Genomic DNA, 17,449 nt, shown 5'->3' on the forward strand with positions numbered 1-17,449 from the left:
TTGGTGATCTAGAGTTGTTGGTTAATATTGTTTCCATTGACTCTAATATCTTGATAATTCAATTAGTAAGTTGATTAGGACTTTTGGATTGAGATTAACTAGTCCTGTTTGACTCTCTTTCTATATGAAGATAACATTATACATTCTTCCTATGTTGGAGATGACGAAATAGAATTAACTCTTGTTAATCATTGTATGATGATTAATGACTAAGATAGAAAGCCTAGATTCTCAATCCTTGCCATGAATGTCTCTCTTTAGTAATTACTTTCTTTAGTTATTTGATTTACATTTCTTGCCTTTTTTATTTCTAGTTTTATCAACCCAACCCCCCTTAAACCTCATAACCAATAATTGGGCATTCGATTGCAATTCCTAGGGAGAACGACCCGGGACTAATACTCTTGATAATTTTTAATGGGTTGGACTTGTGACAACCAAAACTAAACTTTGAATTGAGCATTACTTGTCAGTTTGCAACTATACTTGCAACATAGTTATTTTCTCTAACCGAGAAGAAATTTCTAAGACAACGGTTTTGCTCTTTCAGTAAGAGAGGGAGCAAGAAACACAAGCCCTTTGTTCACTATTCACTCCAACATTCAATCTTCCATAACTTTCAATCCGAAGCTCCGATTGACGAGATGTTTGTGGCCACGTGTTTGTCTCAGAGTCCTCTTCAATTCTTTCCAAACAAAATGATAAGTCTCTCTATAATTCGTGCCCAGATCTCGGTGCCCCCTTTCTCCACAAAATTGGTTTGAGTTTTGATTGATTTTGATGATTTTGGGGGGTTTAGGTGCAATTTAACATTGGATAATTATTGGATTATACTCCAATCATCAATGGGTAACGTAAGAAAACTCTAAACTCTTGTGGTTTGTCCAATTTTGTATACCCTAGTGATAATTTAGTGAATTGTATGAATTAGATTGAATTTATGTTAAATTGGAGTTTGAATCAGTGAATTGGAGCTCTTAGAACAAACCCTTGGTGGCTGAAATCATTGGAGTTGATTGGGTCTTGGTTGCGGAATTTTGGGTGTTGGAGGCTCGTGAGCTTACTTAATTATGTTGCCTTGGGTTATACGAGGAAATCGGCAAAGGTATGGTTTTAGTTTCTCGTATATAATATGTACGGTGTCATGAAAACATAGGCTAGACGACATAGGATAAGTTGAACTGTATGTTTAATACATGTTTAGTGAGTTTGGTTAATATAATATGTGTTAATTTTGGTTGTGGATAATTGGGTGTTGGCTAATGATATGAATGTAGTGGATAGTTGATGAGATGATGATTTAAATGAATGATAGTTGTTGATTATTGAAGTTAAGCTTGATGGATTTGTATGAGATTGTTTAGAAATTGAGGTATGATTGGTTATGATAGGGTGTTGGGCTGTGTTACTATGATTTTGGTATGTTTTGGTGTAGGGTATTGTTGAGTGGATATGGTTAGTGATTGATATTTTGTGAAAATAGAGGTTTGGAAGATTCTGTGAAAAACTGGTTTTTGGTCGAACTTCGGCGAGCCATAACTCAGCTTCCAAACCCCCAAATTGTTTCAAACTTGTTTCATATGAAAATTGGGTCCATGAAGTTTATGTCGTTTAAAGAACAGATAAAAAATATTTTAAAACGAAAAAGTTATACGCGTCGGAAGTTCGGAGTGCAAAACTAAAATTCTTCAGCATTTAACATTTTTGCCACTCTGCATATCTTGCATACGCGACCACCTGCACGTAACGCAACCAACCCTTTTGGGCTGGGCATCTCGTGTACGCGAGTAGGGTGCTTGCATACGTAAGCAGGAAAAAACTCACCCACGCGTACACGTGACCCTGTTTTTTAGCAAAGTGGATTTTATGTTTTTAAAACTAATTTCGAACCTCTAAACCTCTATTTTTACTCTTTTAGCCTCCAAACCTTAGTTGTGTGTTGATTGATGAGAAGAAGTTAGAAGGGGGTGGTAACTTGGAGATGAAGAAAGCTTGAGAAGTAATGAATAAGGTGTGAGGAGATAGGTTGCATACATATATATATATTTGATAATGATAAAGCTGATTAAAGAAAGGAATAAATGTTACATCTGAGCACTCTTTCTTGAAAGCGCGACCCCAGGAGATGGTGGAAGGTGAGGATCCCATTCTTTGTTCCTCCTAGTATTGTAAAATCGCCGCTAGCGAGATGGTGGTAGGATAGGATCTCCTCCTTTGTTCTTCCTGGGCATATGAGAACGTACCTCCTGGGTAAACGTAAGGGTTGTGGTTTCGGCCCACTTGCTCCAGGTTGGTTAGTATAGAGGCTCCCCAGGTAGATGCAAGGGTGTGGTTCGCCCCACTTGCTCCAGGTTATGATGAATATGTACAAAGGTGCAAATATATGATGTATAAGTGATGTTATGACCATAATGAATTATTATGAAATGTTTACGAATGAATATGAAATGATTATCTGAGATACGAGTTTTCCTAGGTAAACGAGCAGTGGCTTGCCACCACGTTCTCTAGGTTGAGACTTGATACTGTGTTGACCCTACGACATAAGGGTGACCAGGCACGTATAAATTTCCAGGAAGGATATCCCCCAATGAGAAAAATTTATATCTATGAATGAGAAAAAGCTATGCATAAACTCTTGGGGATGCGTGTCGAGGGACAGTCCAGGGTTTAGCAGCCGGACTTGTCGGGTTGGCTTGATAATCGACAGATGAGACTCATCAGTCATAGGACAGTCATGCATCATATGCATATGTTTGAATTGCTTGCTTATGCTCTAATTGGGAGTGCCTATGTGACTTTAATATGCTTAATTATCTTACTTGCTATCTGTATTACTTGTATCCTAATTGTACTTGTTATTGTCTGCTTGCTTGTCTGTATGGGTCACTCAGAGTTGGAGGTTTCGGAGGAAAGTTGATGATTGGGGGTTAGGTTAAAGTATTTGGTTAAGTTTAGGAATCTTTAGAAAACCACCCTTATTTATGGTTTCTATTCTAATTCTTTAAGTGTTATAATTTGAGTGTCAGCGTTCTAAGATTGCCTCTGGCTTTTCCAGGACCTTATATCTTATATATGCGTCACCATTACTATGCTGAGAACCCTTGGTTCTCATTTCTTACGGATATTTGTGTTTTTCAGATGCAGTTCGAGAGGCACCTCACTAGGCGTCTGGAATTCTCTGTAGCGAAGTGGGCTTTTGGGATTTGATATTTTGTTCCATTTTGTTATATCTATATGTATAGACTCTCCCTATATATATATATATGCTTTACTGTTGCACCTCATAGAGGTTTATGGAGAATTAGGGTTACTTTTATGTATTTTGGGTTATGGTTTCTTATATGTATATGTATGATATTCTCTGGCCAGCCTTAGCTTCGCAAGCTTAGTTCGAAGCTTGATATTGTGTACTCTTGCAAGTAATCCTTTTTCCTGAGCGTTGCGCTTTTAATTTTACGATGTTGTTTTACCTATTTTTCAATATATATATTTGCGATTTTGCTTTACCTATTCTTCAAGGCTCTTAGAATACTACATTCTTTCAATTATTAAACGTATTATATTTTCTTTTAGAGATCATAATACCACACCACCTCTATTTTACGACTTAAGCGTAAAGCTCTATGTGATAGGGTGTTATAATAGACCCTTTTAGGTCACCCTTTCAAAAAACCGTGACCATAGACCCTTTTAGGCCACCCCTAAAACCGTAATCATAGACACCTTTAGGTCACCCCACAAAACTGTGACTAGGTTAACCCCTAAAATCATGATCATAGACCCCTTTAGGTTACCCTCCAAAATTATAACCATAGACCCTTTTAGATCACCAATTTTTAAAAAACTGTGACCATAAACCCGTTTAGATAATCTCCCAAAATCGTACCATAGATATGTTTAGGTCACCCCCAAGATCGTGACCATAGGCCCTTTTAGCTCACCCTTTTTTGAAAAGCCATAACCATAGACCCTTTTTGGTCACCCCAAAAAATCGTGACCATAGACTCCTTTAGGTCACCCTCCAAAATCGTGACCGTAAAGCCTATTAGGCCACCCTTTTTTTAAAAATCGTGTCCATAGCTATTTTTATCGTCACGGTAAAAAACCGTGACCATAGTCTCTCTATAAAATTGTGAAAAGAAATCGTGGCCATAGACCCAAAATCTTGTAGTAATTCTACTATGGAAGCTGAGTTTGTAGCTTTATTAGCCACAAATAAAGAAGCAAAATAGTTAAGAAAATTTTTATATGATATAAGTTGCATCCACAGTAGACAACATCAATTTCTATCTTCTATGATAGTGAATCAATCATGTCTCGAACATATAAAAGGTTTATAATAGAAAGTATAGACATAAGTTTGAGACATGATTTTGTGAGGTAAGTAATAGTTGATGGTATAATTACCATCACTTATTTAAGATCTCAAGGGAATTTAACAGACTCTTTGACTTAAAGTTTGTCAAAAGATAAAATCAAAGAGACAATGGCTAAAATGGGACAAAAACCTATTGTTGTTAAATGATGGGAACCCAACTTCATTCTAGTAGACCACTAGTTTCAAGGTTTAATGGGTATTAACAAGTTATTTAACAATTGGAGCACTAAGATATAGAATTTAGTGCTATTCACAATAAATTATGAGGGTGAGTTAAAACTCTTAATGGAATGATAATATTATTTATCAAATGATTTCACCTATATGAATATAAGAGTGATGCCACTCAAATCGAAAATTTTAGAGGTTTTATTCTCGTAAATATTCATGACACCAGGATGAGCATAAGTCTATATAAGTGCTTAAAATTATAGGTTCTTGAACTTGAAGGAAACAAATAATGTGTGTGATTTTTGGTACTAGCATATGAAGTATAGGTTTAATCAATTAGACACCTAGTATTTTGTTATCATCTTAAAATTTATACAAAAAGAATGTTTAATCTTAATGATATATTTTTTAGGGTAAGTCACCCAATTAAACCAATGGCATGCAAAAAATACAGGAATCACCCAAACAAAAATACGTTACGTGCATGTCCCTAAAGCATGTAACTTTATAAATCGAATGAGGAGTTTTCAATTTACAAGAATCAATAGTAAATCGAATTATTGCATTTTGATTTAGCATGTGGAGGTATAAATCGAACAGGCAGAATCGATTTACTAGGAGAGCACACGGTTTTAGCTCACCCATAGTAAATTGAAACAGGTGGCGTCGAATTAGCACATGGTTTTCACATGAAAAGTAAATCGAAACAGCACAATTCGATTTACATGTAACTTGCCTCCAATGTAAATCTATAACACCTAATTCGATTTACTCTCATTTCCGCAATATATAAATTTCGAATTTAGGTTATTCGAATTACATTTCACCACCATATCCCACCACATCCGAAAATCCAGAGAAAGTGAGGCTATTCTACAAGTTTGATACCGTAACAAATGGAGGACAACCCAAATCGAATCTATCGGTTGGATGGAGTCACACATATTGCTGGTAGCGTGCGTGACGAGGTTAGTAAATTATTTTTTTATTTTCTATAAGAAATAAATCATTGTTAGTGATATTGAGTCGCTTAGAACTTGATTATTAGAATTATTAGAATGTCTAAACTTAAAGTAGTAGTTAGAGTATTGATTTAGGGGTAGTAATGTATTAGAGAATTGTTAGTGATATTAAACCGTTTAGAACTTGAATATTATAATTAATAGACTCTTTAAACCTCAAATAGTAGTTAGAGTATTCATATAGGGATAGAAAATTTTAAGGTAATTTGGATATCATGTTTTCGATTATGTAGGCAGTAAAAGATTGACTTAGAGTATAGAATGATTTAATTTATTTAAAAAATTTGATTTATGAAATGTTAAATTAATGAGGCGCGACAATTGTAGGAATATACTAAATGGTTTAGCTATATTCCATAAATAGTATGGAAACTATGTTATGTTAGAATTTAATGTAAATCTGGTTAAAGTATTTTCGATTAATATTATCCGTTTTAGGTGAATGTTGTTTTGTAAAGTGTTATGATTCTAAGAGAATCCTTTCAACGTCATTCAACCCCACTGTTGTATCTCGAGCATGAGGAGGAAACATGGTATGCCGTTAGACGATAGGATCATGCCGTACGTCCAGATGGCTGGCTTGGCCCAACTCATGAGGCTCAACGACCATTGGTTTAGGTTTGATGAGCCATTAGTCAATGCATTTGTGGAGAGATTGCGTCTGGAGACTCATACCTTTCATCTGCCATTCGGTGAGTGCACGATTACACTACAGAATGTAGCCTACCATCTGGGGCTCCCGATCAATGGTCAGTATGTCAGCAGATAACTGACGGACTTTGAGCGATACATTGAGGGAGGGCCGTCCGGTATGGGCTTGGTTCGAGGAGTTGTTGGGTGTGTTTCCGTCACCGGAATGCATCGACAAGTTCACTATGAAGTGCACTTGGATGCAGAAGATATTCAGTGACCTTCCCGAGGGATCAGAGATGATTGTTGGACCATCGTACGGTGGCCAAAATCCCTCAGGCCTTGGAGGGATGAACCCCAACCGATAGGTATTGAGCAACGAGTTGAGGCGATACACCTCATGGACATAAATTGACCAATCCAAACGTGAGTATGCACAGCACGATAAGTCATAGCGACATGGATAATGAAGATCCTGGAAATACCCGCAATCACAGGTGTGGTCCATGAGGGACATTCTATAAGAGCCAAGTGAAAAGCTACTTGTCGGCGTGCTCTCAGCCACAGTGAACTCAGAATTGTCCCTGTCGTACAAAGTCACCGTGAAACACCTTGAGGCCTTCAGATTAGCCTCAATTGGCTTCATCAGATGCTGACTAAACCGCTGTCTGGTTCCTAATTGTGCCTCTGCCTCTCTTCCTTTACAAACAAAAAGCTCTGCCAATCTTCCATAGGTGGACTTCACCAACGAACAAACCGGAAGGTTCCTTACCCCCTTCAGAATTGAGTTTACACGCTTCGAGATGTTTGTAGTCATATGCCCGAATCTCCTACCGTCATCATGATGCTGAGTCCACTATGCATAGTCAATCCAATTAGCCCAATCACACATGGCTGGATCTTCAGAGTAGAGGATGTCAAACCAGTAGTCAAACTTGACCTCGGTCTTCGCATAAACAGCATTCATCAGAAACCTCTTAGCATCCTTGCCCTTAAAACTGAGGGCGAAGTTCACCGCCATGTGTCAAATACAGAATGTCCTGTATGGATTAGGCGGAAGCCAACCTCCATCAGGAGCCTCTAGTGCAGCCTTGATCCCGTTGTGCTTATCTGATATGACTATAATACTGGTTGAGGCGTTACGTGCTGCCGAAGGTAGGATAAGAAGAATGACCATGACTCTACATTCTGACCCTCTAAACATTAGCATGTCCTCATGCTAAATCCAAGAGAAAAGAGTGAAGGTAGAATGGTGGAATCTTATGCAATGCAATCTATTCTAAATGCAAGCTACCTACATGAATCATTCAATTCTAATTACTATCCACTTATATATATAAAGCTTACATGTGGTTAAATTGATTCATATTTTCAAGGAATCATATGTGTACAACTAAGGCCAAATCATATTAAAACATATTCACAATTGAGTTGAGTTAATTAAAAGAGTTCACAAACTTACAAGACAATTCAATAATTAAACATGGATATATGAAAATGAGCTATTGAACCCTCACTGGATTTGTGTTTACTCTCTAATCACTCAGTGTTTAAGGTTAATCACTCTATTCTTCCATAGTCATACTTTCTAAAACTTTGTTCTTCATCTAACTAATCAACAAATATATAATGTATACATGCAAACATCATGAGGTCTTTTTCAAGGTTGTAATGGGGCTAAGGTGAAGGTGAGGGTATATATATAAGGCTAAGTGAGCTATAAATTGAATCCTTGATTAGTCTAAGATGTCACCTAACATATACATACTCTATACAACTTTTAAAATTTGCCTAACTTCCCATAATTTTCCCACTTTTGTATCACATACTCATGTACCAATTTTATTTTTGATTTTATCCCATGTGCATTGATTTTTCTATCAAACTTAATAATGGGGTAATTTTGCCCCCTTATTTATTTATTTAATTAAAAGGGATTTTTTAAACATAAACATAACATATCAATGTACATGGTATTTTAATTATTTTGGTTTCACATGAGTATGCTCCCAAATTTCAAATGATTTATAGAGTTAATACCTTCCTATCAACCCAAGTTCCCACAGTTTTCCCACACTAAGTTGATACATAATCTCTATCTTTAGCTAACCAAAGATTCAATTTGGGATTTTTAATTTGTTTTTCTGCTTAAAGCTAGTGATGTGGTCATAGAACAGAAGGGGGTTAAAAGGCTCAAGGGGGCTAACAAGGGTGACATTAAAGGGTAGGTTTATTTGGGATAAGTGAGCAAAACAAGTAATGGCCTCAATCATATGCAAGTATGTAAATACATTCTATATTGGACATATATACTGAAACAAAGTAAAGATTGCAAGCAAAGAAAAGAAGGGCGAAACACACAAGAATGAAAATTATGGTTAAATGTAACCATGCAATTAAGCTCAAAAACTCACGGGTTGTGTGTTCTTTAGCTCAAAAACCATATATCAGTTATGTATATCATGCAAGTAGAAATCAAGAGTTTCCATTCAACTCAATGTGAATCTTTGAATGGCTCCTATAAAAATAAGTATTTTCCTTGAAAAATATTGTCAATTAACCAACATTTATTGCTATATATATATGGTGTGTGGATTGTTGTGATTTTGAAAAACTAAAATTTCTAGTTTACTCTTTTTATTTTCAATTAAACCAAATTATCATATGCTAAAAGGGTAAACTAAACTAATTAATCCATATTTTCTATATCACAACTAATAAGCTAAAAGTGCAAATTAAACTAAATATTTAAGATATATATATAAACCAAAGTGCAAAATATAATAAAGTAAATAGAAATACAGTAAAAGAAAATGTGCAAGTACGGAGAGACAAATAAGATAAAATAAAATAAAATACAAAAAAAGAAATAAAAATAGGATAAAGAGAGTCTGAAAGTGGTTCACCAAAAATAAAGTTCGCCGGAGATGGCGACCTCCCCACACTTAAATAATAGCATCATCCCCGATGCTCAATCATGCTTGGTGTGAAGAAGTGGCATCTCCGGAAGGATGTGCTGCTGGTGTCTCTGTGGGCTCTGGTAGTGATAGTGCATGCGGCTCTGCCTGTATCGGTGCCTGTGAGTCTGATGGCTGTGTCTGCGGAGGCTCCTCATGCTGGGGCTCTATCTGCTGGGATGCTGCCTGCTGGTGCTTTGCACGTGCCTCCTCCTCATGATCATCCGCCTCCTCCTCATATGGCTCCGATGCTGTGTCAGGCTCGGAGGGGATGTCATGGTGGCCCGATCGGATCATCAACTTTAAATGCTCATAGCGTTGCTTGCTGTGACACTCAGATCTCTCATATTGCCACTGGTTGCGACACTCCATCTGATCCAACCGGTCAAATAGGCGGTGCACGAGGTGGTAGATGGGCTCTGAAGCAGGTGAGGGTGCTGTGGTGGTGGCTGGTGCAGCAGGTGCTAAAGGGGCAGCAGAAGACGTGGCTGCCTCAGCGGAGGCAGTGAGAAAGGGAGGTCTGTAGCCCAAAGCCTGGAACTTCTTGCTGTGTGGGATAATCTTTTTGCAGTCGGCGGCGGTTGGCTTCTCATCTGCAAGCTCCCAGGGTACCTCAGCTCGGCGGCCCAGCTGAGTGATCAAATATGGGAAGGGTAGAGTGCCTCTGACATGGACCCTGGATATATAGTACCAGATAAATCTGGGAAAGTACATGTCCTTGCCCTCCATCACACACCAGATAAGAGTGATCATGGCGATCGGCACCTCAGTCTCATGAGTGCTCGGCATCACGTAGTTACTCAGAATTTGCTGCCATAGCCGAGCCTCATCATTCAAATAGATAATCTTTATTCCCCTTGGGGCCAATGTTGACTTGCCCATGACCCATGTGACAGTAGGATCAAGAGCTATAGTCCGCTTTACTGCGTCCTAGTCAAACCTCATAAATCTCATATCCTCCTCAGCCTGCTGATAACCATCTGGCTGATCTGATTTAGGTAGGAGCTGGAGGATATCTTCAATTGCTTCCTCAGTAACCAGAATCTGCTTCCCTCTGAGCTGTACTGCATCCAGGGTTGTTTTAAAATAGTTGCAGTAAAATTCTCTGACCCAAGATGCATTGACCTCAGTCAAGTTCCTCTCAAGGAAGAACCAGCCTCTCTGTTTTATTTGTTCTGAGGTGTATTGTTGTAGTTCTTCTGGAATTTTGAGGGTCTTTTCCAGGTATAGGTTCCTTGAAGTTGTAAAGACCGGATACTTCAGTTTACAGTATCTGTTGGTAAACTTGACTGGGTTTGTGGCAGGCACTAGCTAGTTAGCATTTTCCTGCGGGGTAAAATTCTTCTCCCGCCAGGAATCATCATGGAGGATATCCAAAATAGTGGTAGAGGATTCGCCTCTTTTCCTTTTGCCAGTGGTTGCTTTGGTTTTCCCTTTACCTTTTGGGTCTGACATCCTGAAAAGCAGAAGTTACAGGATACAGTTTATTAAACTAAAGCAGGAAAACAAGTAAGCAAATAGTATGTGAACAATGTAAGCATAGAGGGGTAAAAGATGAATAAAAGAGCAATATAAGCAAGAAGTGAGTTAAATATGTGTAAAATTTTGGACTGTATTCAAGTTAAAAGTCAGAGAATAAAAATCACAATCCAGAATCTATGATATGCAGAATTCTTGTTAATCAAGAACAACAGTAATCATGCCTTGAAGTGGTTTGAAAGTGGTTAGTTGAAAACTAAAAGAGAAGTTAGAAAGTTAATGCAGTTAAGAGGTAAAAAGTGAAGTTAAAGTAAGTGGCATGGTGTTATGGTTCTTAATTAACAAAAATTGCACAAACTTGAAGAAGAACAAGCAACTCACATTCAAGCAAAGATTGCAGTTTATTGATGATAAATCATATAAGAATTGCAAAATGAAAATGAAATCATTAATAATGCGAAATAACGAATAAGGGAACCAGAAAGAATAAGAATGCTAGCCCATTCATCCATGAATTGGCTTGGTTGAAACCAATTAGTGCAAAACTTGAAAGTGCCAAAGCCAAATCATGAATGAGAGTTGAGTGAAACAATTTGCAGAAAAAAATTGGGCAGCATTCCGGCTAAAAATTGGACGTTCCCAGGTAATAAACAGCAACAGAAACAGTTCATATGATAATAAAGTAGTGCAGAAAAGAGTAATAAATAGCAAGTCACATGAATTCAGAATAAACAAACTCAATTTGCAGCAAGAAATGCAATTCAGTTTGAATAGTGTAACAACAGCATTAAACAGTAAAGAACAGCATATGAACAGTATCATCATTACAGCAGATTCAAAAATTGTGAAAATAGATAAAACAAGTGGCAAGAACGGCGCAATTATCATACCTAAATCCACTAACCACATCCTAGCTACCTAACCACCTAAAATCTACTACGATTATGTGTCTCTAACTATCCTAATTTGAACAGAATTTGAAAAATATGCAACTAACTAACTAACTGGGAAAGGAATCGGTGTGTGGCAGAACCTGGTGGGTGCAATAACAGAAATTGAATGCAGAGAGAAGGTGGTGTGTGGGTGGCACGGTGGTGCACGGAGTGCTGCGGTGGTGGTAGTGCGGCGCGACGACGGTCCTTGGTGGAGGCAGGGGATGAAAGAGGGGTATGGAGGGGAGAAAAGAAGAAGGGGGCGAGGAGGGTGAGGGTTGTGGGGGGGGGTGGTCGGCCGGAGGTCCTGGGTGGTGGCGGCGGTACTGGGGCGGCTCGAGTATGGGGCTGGGGTCGTGGAGGGAAGAGGGGAGAGGGTTTTGGGACGCGAAAGGGGTAGGGTTTCGCGTGGGTTGGGGGTTAGTGTTGAATCCACGCGAACGCGTGGGTCACGCGAACGTGTGGTTATGGTGAAAAGGCAATGACGCGAACGCGTCATTGACGCATGGTGACGCGGGGGGGCTAGGGTTCCGCGTGGGTTGGGTTAAGTGGACTCAAGTCCACGCGGACGCGTGTGTCACGCGAACGCGTGGATGAGGCAAAAATGCGAAAGTGACGCGTACGCGTGAAGCACGCGTACGCGTCACTCAGAATTGTGCTAAACGCACAATTCCAGCGTCGTTTTGGCGCAACTCTCTGTTTCAATTAAGGGGACAATAAATTCCACCCGACGCGTACGCGTTGCCCACACTTACGCGTGGTGTGTGTTAAGTGAAAGTGATGCGTTCGCTTCGATGACGCGAACGCATGGCCCAAATTATGCCTAACGCATAACAGCCACATGATTCCAACCCAACTTTTTGGGCGTTGGATTGTGACGTCGATTTAGAGTTGACGCCCACGCGTGGCCCATGCGTACGTGTGGGGTGAAATTTTTTTTATGCAGTATGCACGATGCAGATGCTGATGAATGATTCTAGGAAAAATAAAATAAAATAAAATTAAACTAGAAACAAATAAAACAAAATAAAATTAAAATTGAAAAAGGAACGAACATACCGTGGTGGGTTGTCTCCCACCTAGCACTTTTAGTTAAAGTCCTTAAGTTGGACCTTTGATGAGCTCATTGTCATGGTGGCTTGTGTTTGGACTCATCCAAAAATTTCCACCACCCTTTGCAATTCCAATATCCTCCGGGGTCCCATACTAGGCACGTAAAGCCTTTGAGCAAGTCAAAGCAGGTTTTTAGGCTCCAGGGTATTGATTATTAGAATGAATCCCAGGATCCCAAACCTTGCTTTTGTACCCGTTTTTGTCTTGATTTTCATTTTTCCAGCCGGGCGGTATGCAACTTGAATTTCCACTGAGATACCCAAATGTCTTCTGAAACCCATTAAATCGAGCTCTATACCAATCCTTGCATTTCCAATCGGAGCGTGGAACCGTATTGAACCTTGGATAAAAACTTCCATTACTAACCATTTCCCTCTTACTCTTAAAGCCGCAGAGAGCGCTAAGCTGGCCATCTGTTTCAAGTAAGCCATATTCAAGTCGAAAAGTAAAGATGAAGGCTAAGGATTTTACCCACTTGAAGTTTGTATTTGGTGGTAATGGCCGTGGGAGAGGTGTTTCCAGTGGTTCTTCAAGCTCCACTTCCTTGTACTCCTCTATGAATTCTTCCAATTCCGGACAAATCTCTTCAATTGCAACCATGTCTTGATCAAAGTCTTCAATTTCTTCCTCATCACTCAAGTCATAAGTTAGGGGTTGAGAAAAATCTACCTCCACATCATCTTCATATTCGCTTGGGGAAGATTCTTCAATCTCAAAGAACTCAATTGCGGATGCAAGTCCATTATTAGGAGAGCTTAGTTCATGATTATAGTTACCAAGGAAACTTGCTTCTTGATTTGTTCCTTCCAGATCTTCATAAGATACATGCCTTGGGGGTTGTGCACTATCCTCCTTAGCATCAATTGCAAATTTCTGGGCGAAATTATCCACAACTCTTGATTCCTATGGAGGTTTAGTGTCTCCTAAATCTTCAACCGATTCTTCTTCTTCGATAATCTGGGCTTCCTCCACTTGTTCCAGTACAAAGTCATGCTCTTTATTGTCTACCGGAGCTTCTAGTGTCTCCTTCGTACTGGGGGCTAATCGATTTATCACTTGCTCCAATTGATGAAGGGTTACATGAAATTGGTTCACTGTGTCCTTGAGATGATCCTGTGATACTTGGTTTGATGGACATGGATATGGTGCATATGGGAGTGGTGGTTCTTGGGAATAATTGGATTGGAATTGGGATGGATAAAAGTTGGGGTTATATGGAGGTGAACGGTTGTAGGTGGCTTGTGAGTATGGTGGTTCAAAGCTATGTTGAGGAGGTGGTTCATAGGCATATGATGGAGCTTGTTGGTAACTACAAGGGGGTCCACCATATCTGTCATCTTCGTATGCACCTCGAAATGGTTCTTGACCATAGTAAGTTGGTGGAGGTGGTTTGTCACGAAGGGGTCCACCATAACTATTGTCTTGGTATGCATTGTAGAATGGTCGTTGTCCATGGTATCTTGGAGGGTGTTGTTGCCGAAAGGGTTGATCAGATCCTCGTGGCTCCGTCTATCTGTGATTGTTTTGACCTTGATGCATGTTCCTGTTATAGCTTCCATTCCTTATAATAACATTAGAACCAAACTCAAAGCGACGGGGGTGAGAACTCATAGTAGCTAATAAAAATTAAAATTAAAAACAAAAATAAAATCAAATAAACAAGCAAAAGAAAATATTTACAATAACCAATAAGGCACACAATTGCAATTCCCTGGCAACTGTGCCATTTTGATGAACGGATTTTCTGCCAGTAAAGAATTTTTATAAAAATAATCACGTTGTAAGTATATTTTCTAAACCAACAGAGAATCCTTTCGTACAAAAACTTTGGTTGCCACAAGTAACAAAACTAAATAAAATTTATAACCGAAGTATTTAAACCTCAGGTCGTCTTCTCAAGGAATTGCAGGGAGGTGTATTTATTATTGGTTATGAGTTTTCTGGGGAATTTTGAGTTTGGGCAATGGGCAAATAAATAATTATAAATTAAAGTAATGAAAATTTTTATGTAATTAAAATAAAAAGCCTTGAATGAAAGAATGATTAATTGGAAGAAAATAAATTTTTAATTAGAAAAACTCTTGGCAAGGTATGAGAACTGGAAATCCCATCCTAGTTATCCTTATCAGGTATGATGAGAATTGTTTATTGCTCCCACTTAGTTAACCCTTACTAAATAAAGGAAAGTCAAGTGGACTAATCAACTTGATTCCTCAAGTCCTAGTCAACTCCTATGGAAAGACTAGCTTTAGAGGGATCCAAATCAATCAGCGATTTCCAATAGTCAATCAACTGTTGAGTTTGACAACTCAAGTGTCACCAATTACTCAAGCATAGCCAAAAGGAAAAAAAATCCAAATTATTTATATCATAAATAGAAGAAAGCAATCATAAATCTGAAATATATCAAATTGCATTTAAACATAAATTCAAATCTAACATGGGAAGGTTCATAAGCCAATTTGGTAACATAAGTAATTAACAAGTAAAAGCATTAGAATAAATAAAAGTAGAAGAGAACATAAATTAAAAGAACATTGAAACTGAATTGAAGAAATAACCATAAAGTAAAAGAAATCCTAATCCTAAAACCTAAGAGATAGGAGAGAGCCTCTCTCTCTCTCTCTAAAACTACATCTAAAACCTAAAATTGTGAATTATGAATATTGTATGAATTGTGTCTATTGATTTCCCCATTCTCTGGCTTCTATTCTGTGTTTCTGGGCTTGGATTTAGGCCGAAAAAGGGTCCAAAAATCGCTGGGGGCAACTTCTGCAATTTTCTGCACGTGGCGTCCGTCACGCGTGTGCGTGGGTCACGCGTGCACGTCATTTGGAGTTTTTCCTTGTCACGCGTACACGTCAGTCACGCGTGCGCGTCATTTGGAGTTTTTTCCTTGTCACGCGTACGCGTCAGTCACACATACGCGTCGCTTGCGTTTTGTGCTAGGCACGCGTCTGCGTCGTCCATGCGTGCTGGTGCACGAAATTGTGATCCTTAACAATGGCGCCAAAAACTTGGTGCTCAGAACGTAATTCACACACTTTGTCACAACTTCACACAACTAACCAGCAAGTGCACTAGGTCGTCCAAGTAATAAACCTTACGTGAGTAAGGGTCGATCCCACGGAGATTGTCGGCTTGAAACAAGCTATGATCACCTTGTAAATCTCAGTCAGGCAGATTCAAATGGTTATAGAGTTTTAATAATTAAAAGATAAATAAAATGTAAAATGGGATAGAGATACTTATGTAAGTCATTGGTGAGAATTTCAGATAAGCGTATAGAGGTGCTTTCGTTCCTCCTGAACCTCTGCTTTCCTGCTGTCTTCATCCAATCATTCCCACTCCTTTCTATGGCAAGCTTTGTGTAGGGCATCACCATTGTCAATGGCTACTTCCCATCCTCTCAGTGAAAGTGGTCCAAGATGCGCTATCACCGCACGGCTATTCATCTGTCGGTTCTCGATTATACTGGAATAGGATTCAGTAATCCTTTTGCGTCTATCACTACGCCCAGCACTCGTGAGTTTGAAGCTCGTCACAGCCATCCCTACCCAGATCCTACTCGGAATACCACAGACAAGGTTTAGACTTTTCAGACATCAAGAATGGCCGCCAATAGTTCTAGCTTATACCACGAAGACTCTGATCTCACGATCAGAAGGCTAAGAGATACACATTCAAGCTTGTTTGCATGTAGAACGGAAGTGTTTGTCAGGCACGCGTTCATAAGTGAGAATGATGATGAGCGTCACATAATCACCACATTCATCATGTTCTTGTGTGCGAATGAATATCTTAGAGAAGAAATAGGCTTGAATTGAATAGAAAAACAATAGTACTTTGCATTAATTCATGAGGAACAGCAGAGCTCCACACCTTAATCTATGGTGTGTAGAAACTCTACCATTGAAAATACATAAGAATAAGGTCCAAGCATGGCCGAATGGCCAGCTTCCAAAATGTGATCAAAGGATCAAAAGATAATCCAAAGATTCGACCCTTAACATGATAGTAAAAACTTCTATTTATACTAAACTAGTTACTAGGGTTACAGAAATGAGTAAATGATGAAGAAATACACTTCCGGGCCCACTTGGTGTGTGCTTGGGCTGAGCATTGAAGCTTTCACGTGTAGAGATCTTCCTTGGAGTTAAACGCCAGTTTGTAACTGATGAGCGGATAATTTATACGCTTTTTGGCATTGTTTTAAGTATGTTTCTAGTAGGATCTAGTTACTTTTAGGGATGTTTTCATTAGTTTTTATGTTAAATTCACATTTCTGGACTTTACTATGAGTTTGTGTGTTTTTCTGTGATTTCAGGTATTTTCTGGCTGAAATTGAGGGACTTGAGCAAAAATCAGATTCAGAGGTTGAAGAAGGACTGCTGATGCTGTTGGATTCTGACCTCCCTGCACTCAAAATGGATTTTCTGGAGCTACAGAACTCAAAATGACGCCCTTCCAATTGCGTTGAAAAGTAGACATCTAGGGCTTTCCAGCAATATATAATAATCCATACTTTTTCCGAGTTTAGACGACGCAAACTGGCGTTCAACGCCAGCTCTCTGCCCAATTCTAGCGTCCAGCGCCAGAAACAAGCTGCAAAGTGGAGTTCAACGCCCAAACTGGCACAAAAGCTGGCGTTCAACTTCAAGAAGGACCTCTACACGTGCAACACTCAAGCTCAGCCCAAGAACACACCAAGTGGGCCCCGAAAGTGGATTTATGCATCAATTACTTACTTTTGTAAACCCTAGT

At 39.0% G+C, this 17,449-nt stretch overlaps 1 long non-coding RNA gene across 1 annotated transcript in view; it reads right to left on the minus strand.

Moving 5' to 3' along the window:
* The window catches only part of LOC110269737, a 20,999-nt gene continuing 4,157 nt past the window's right edge, over positions 608-17,449 (minus strand). The window contains exons 2-3 of the long non-coding RNA XR_002358501.1: positions 10,139-10,141; positions 608-685 (exon numbers count right to left, since the gene is read on the minus strand). This is a non-coding gene — a long non-coding RNA (uncharacterized LOC110269737). The remainder of the gene's footprint in view (positions 686-10,138; positions 10,142-17,449) is intronic.

The sequence above is a fragment of the Arachis ipaensis genome, chromosome B03 (genome assembly GCF_000816755.2).
Source record: "Arachis ipaensis cultivar K30076 chromosome B03, Araip1.1, whole genome shotgun sequence".
In the NCBI taxonomy this organism is placed as follows: domain Eukaryota; kingdom Viridiplantae; phylum Streptophyta; class Magnoliopsida; order Fabales; family Fabaceae; genus Arachis; species Arachis ipaensis.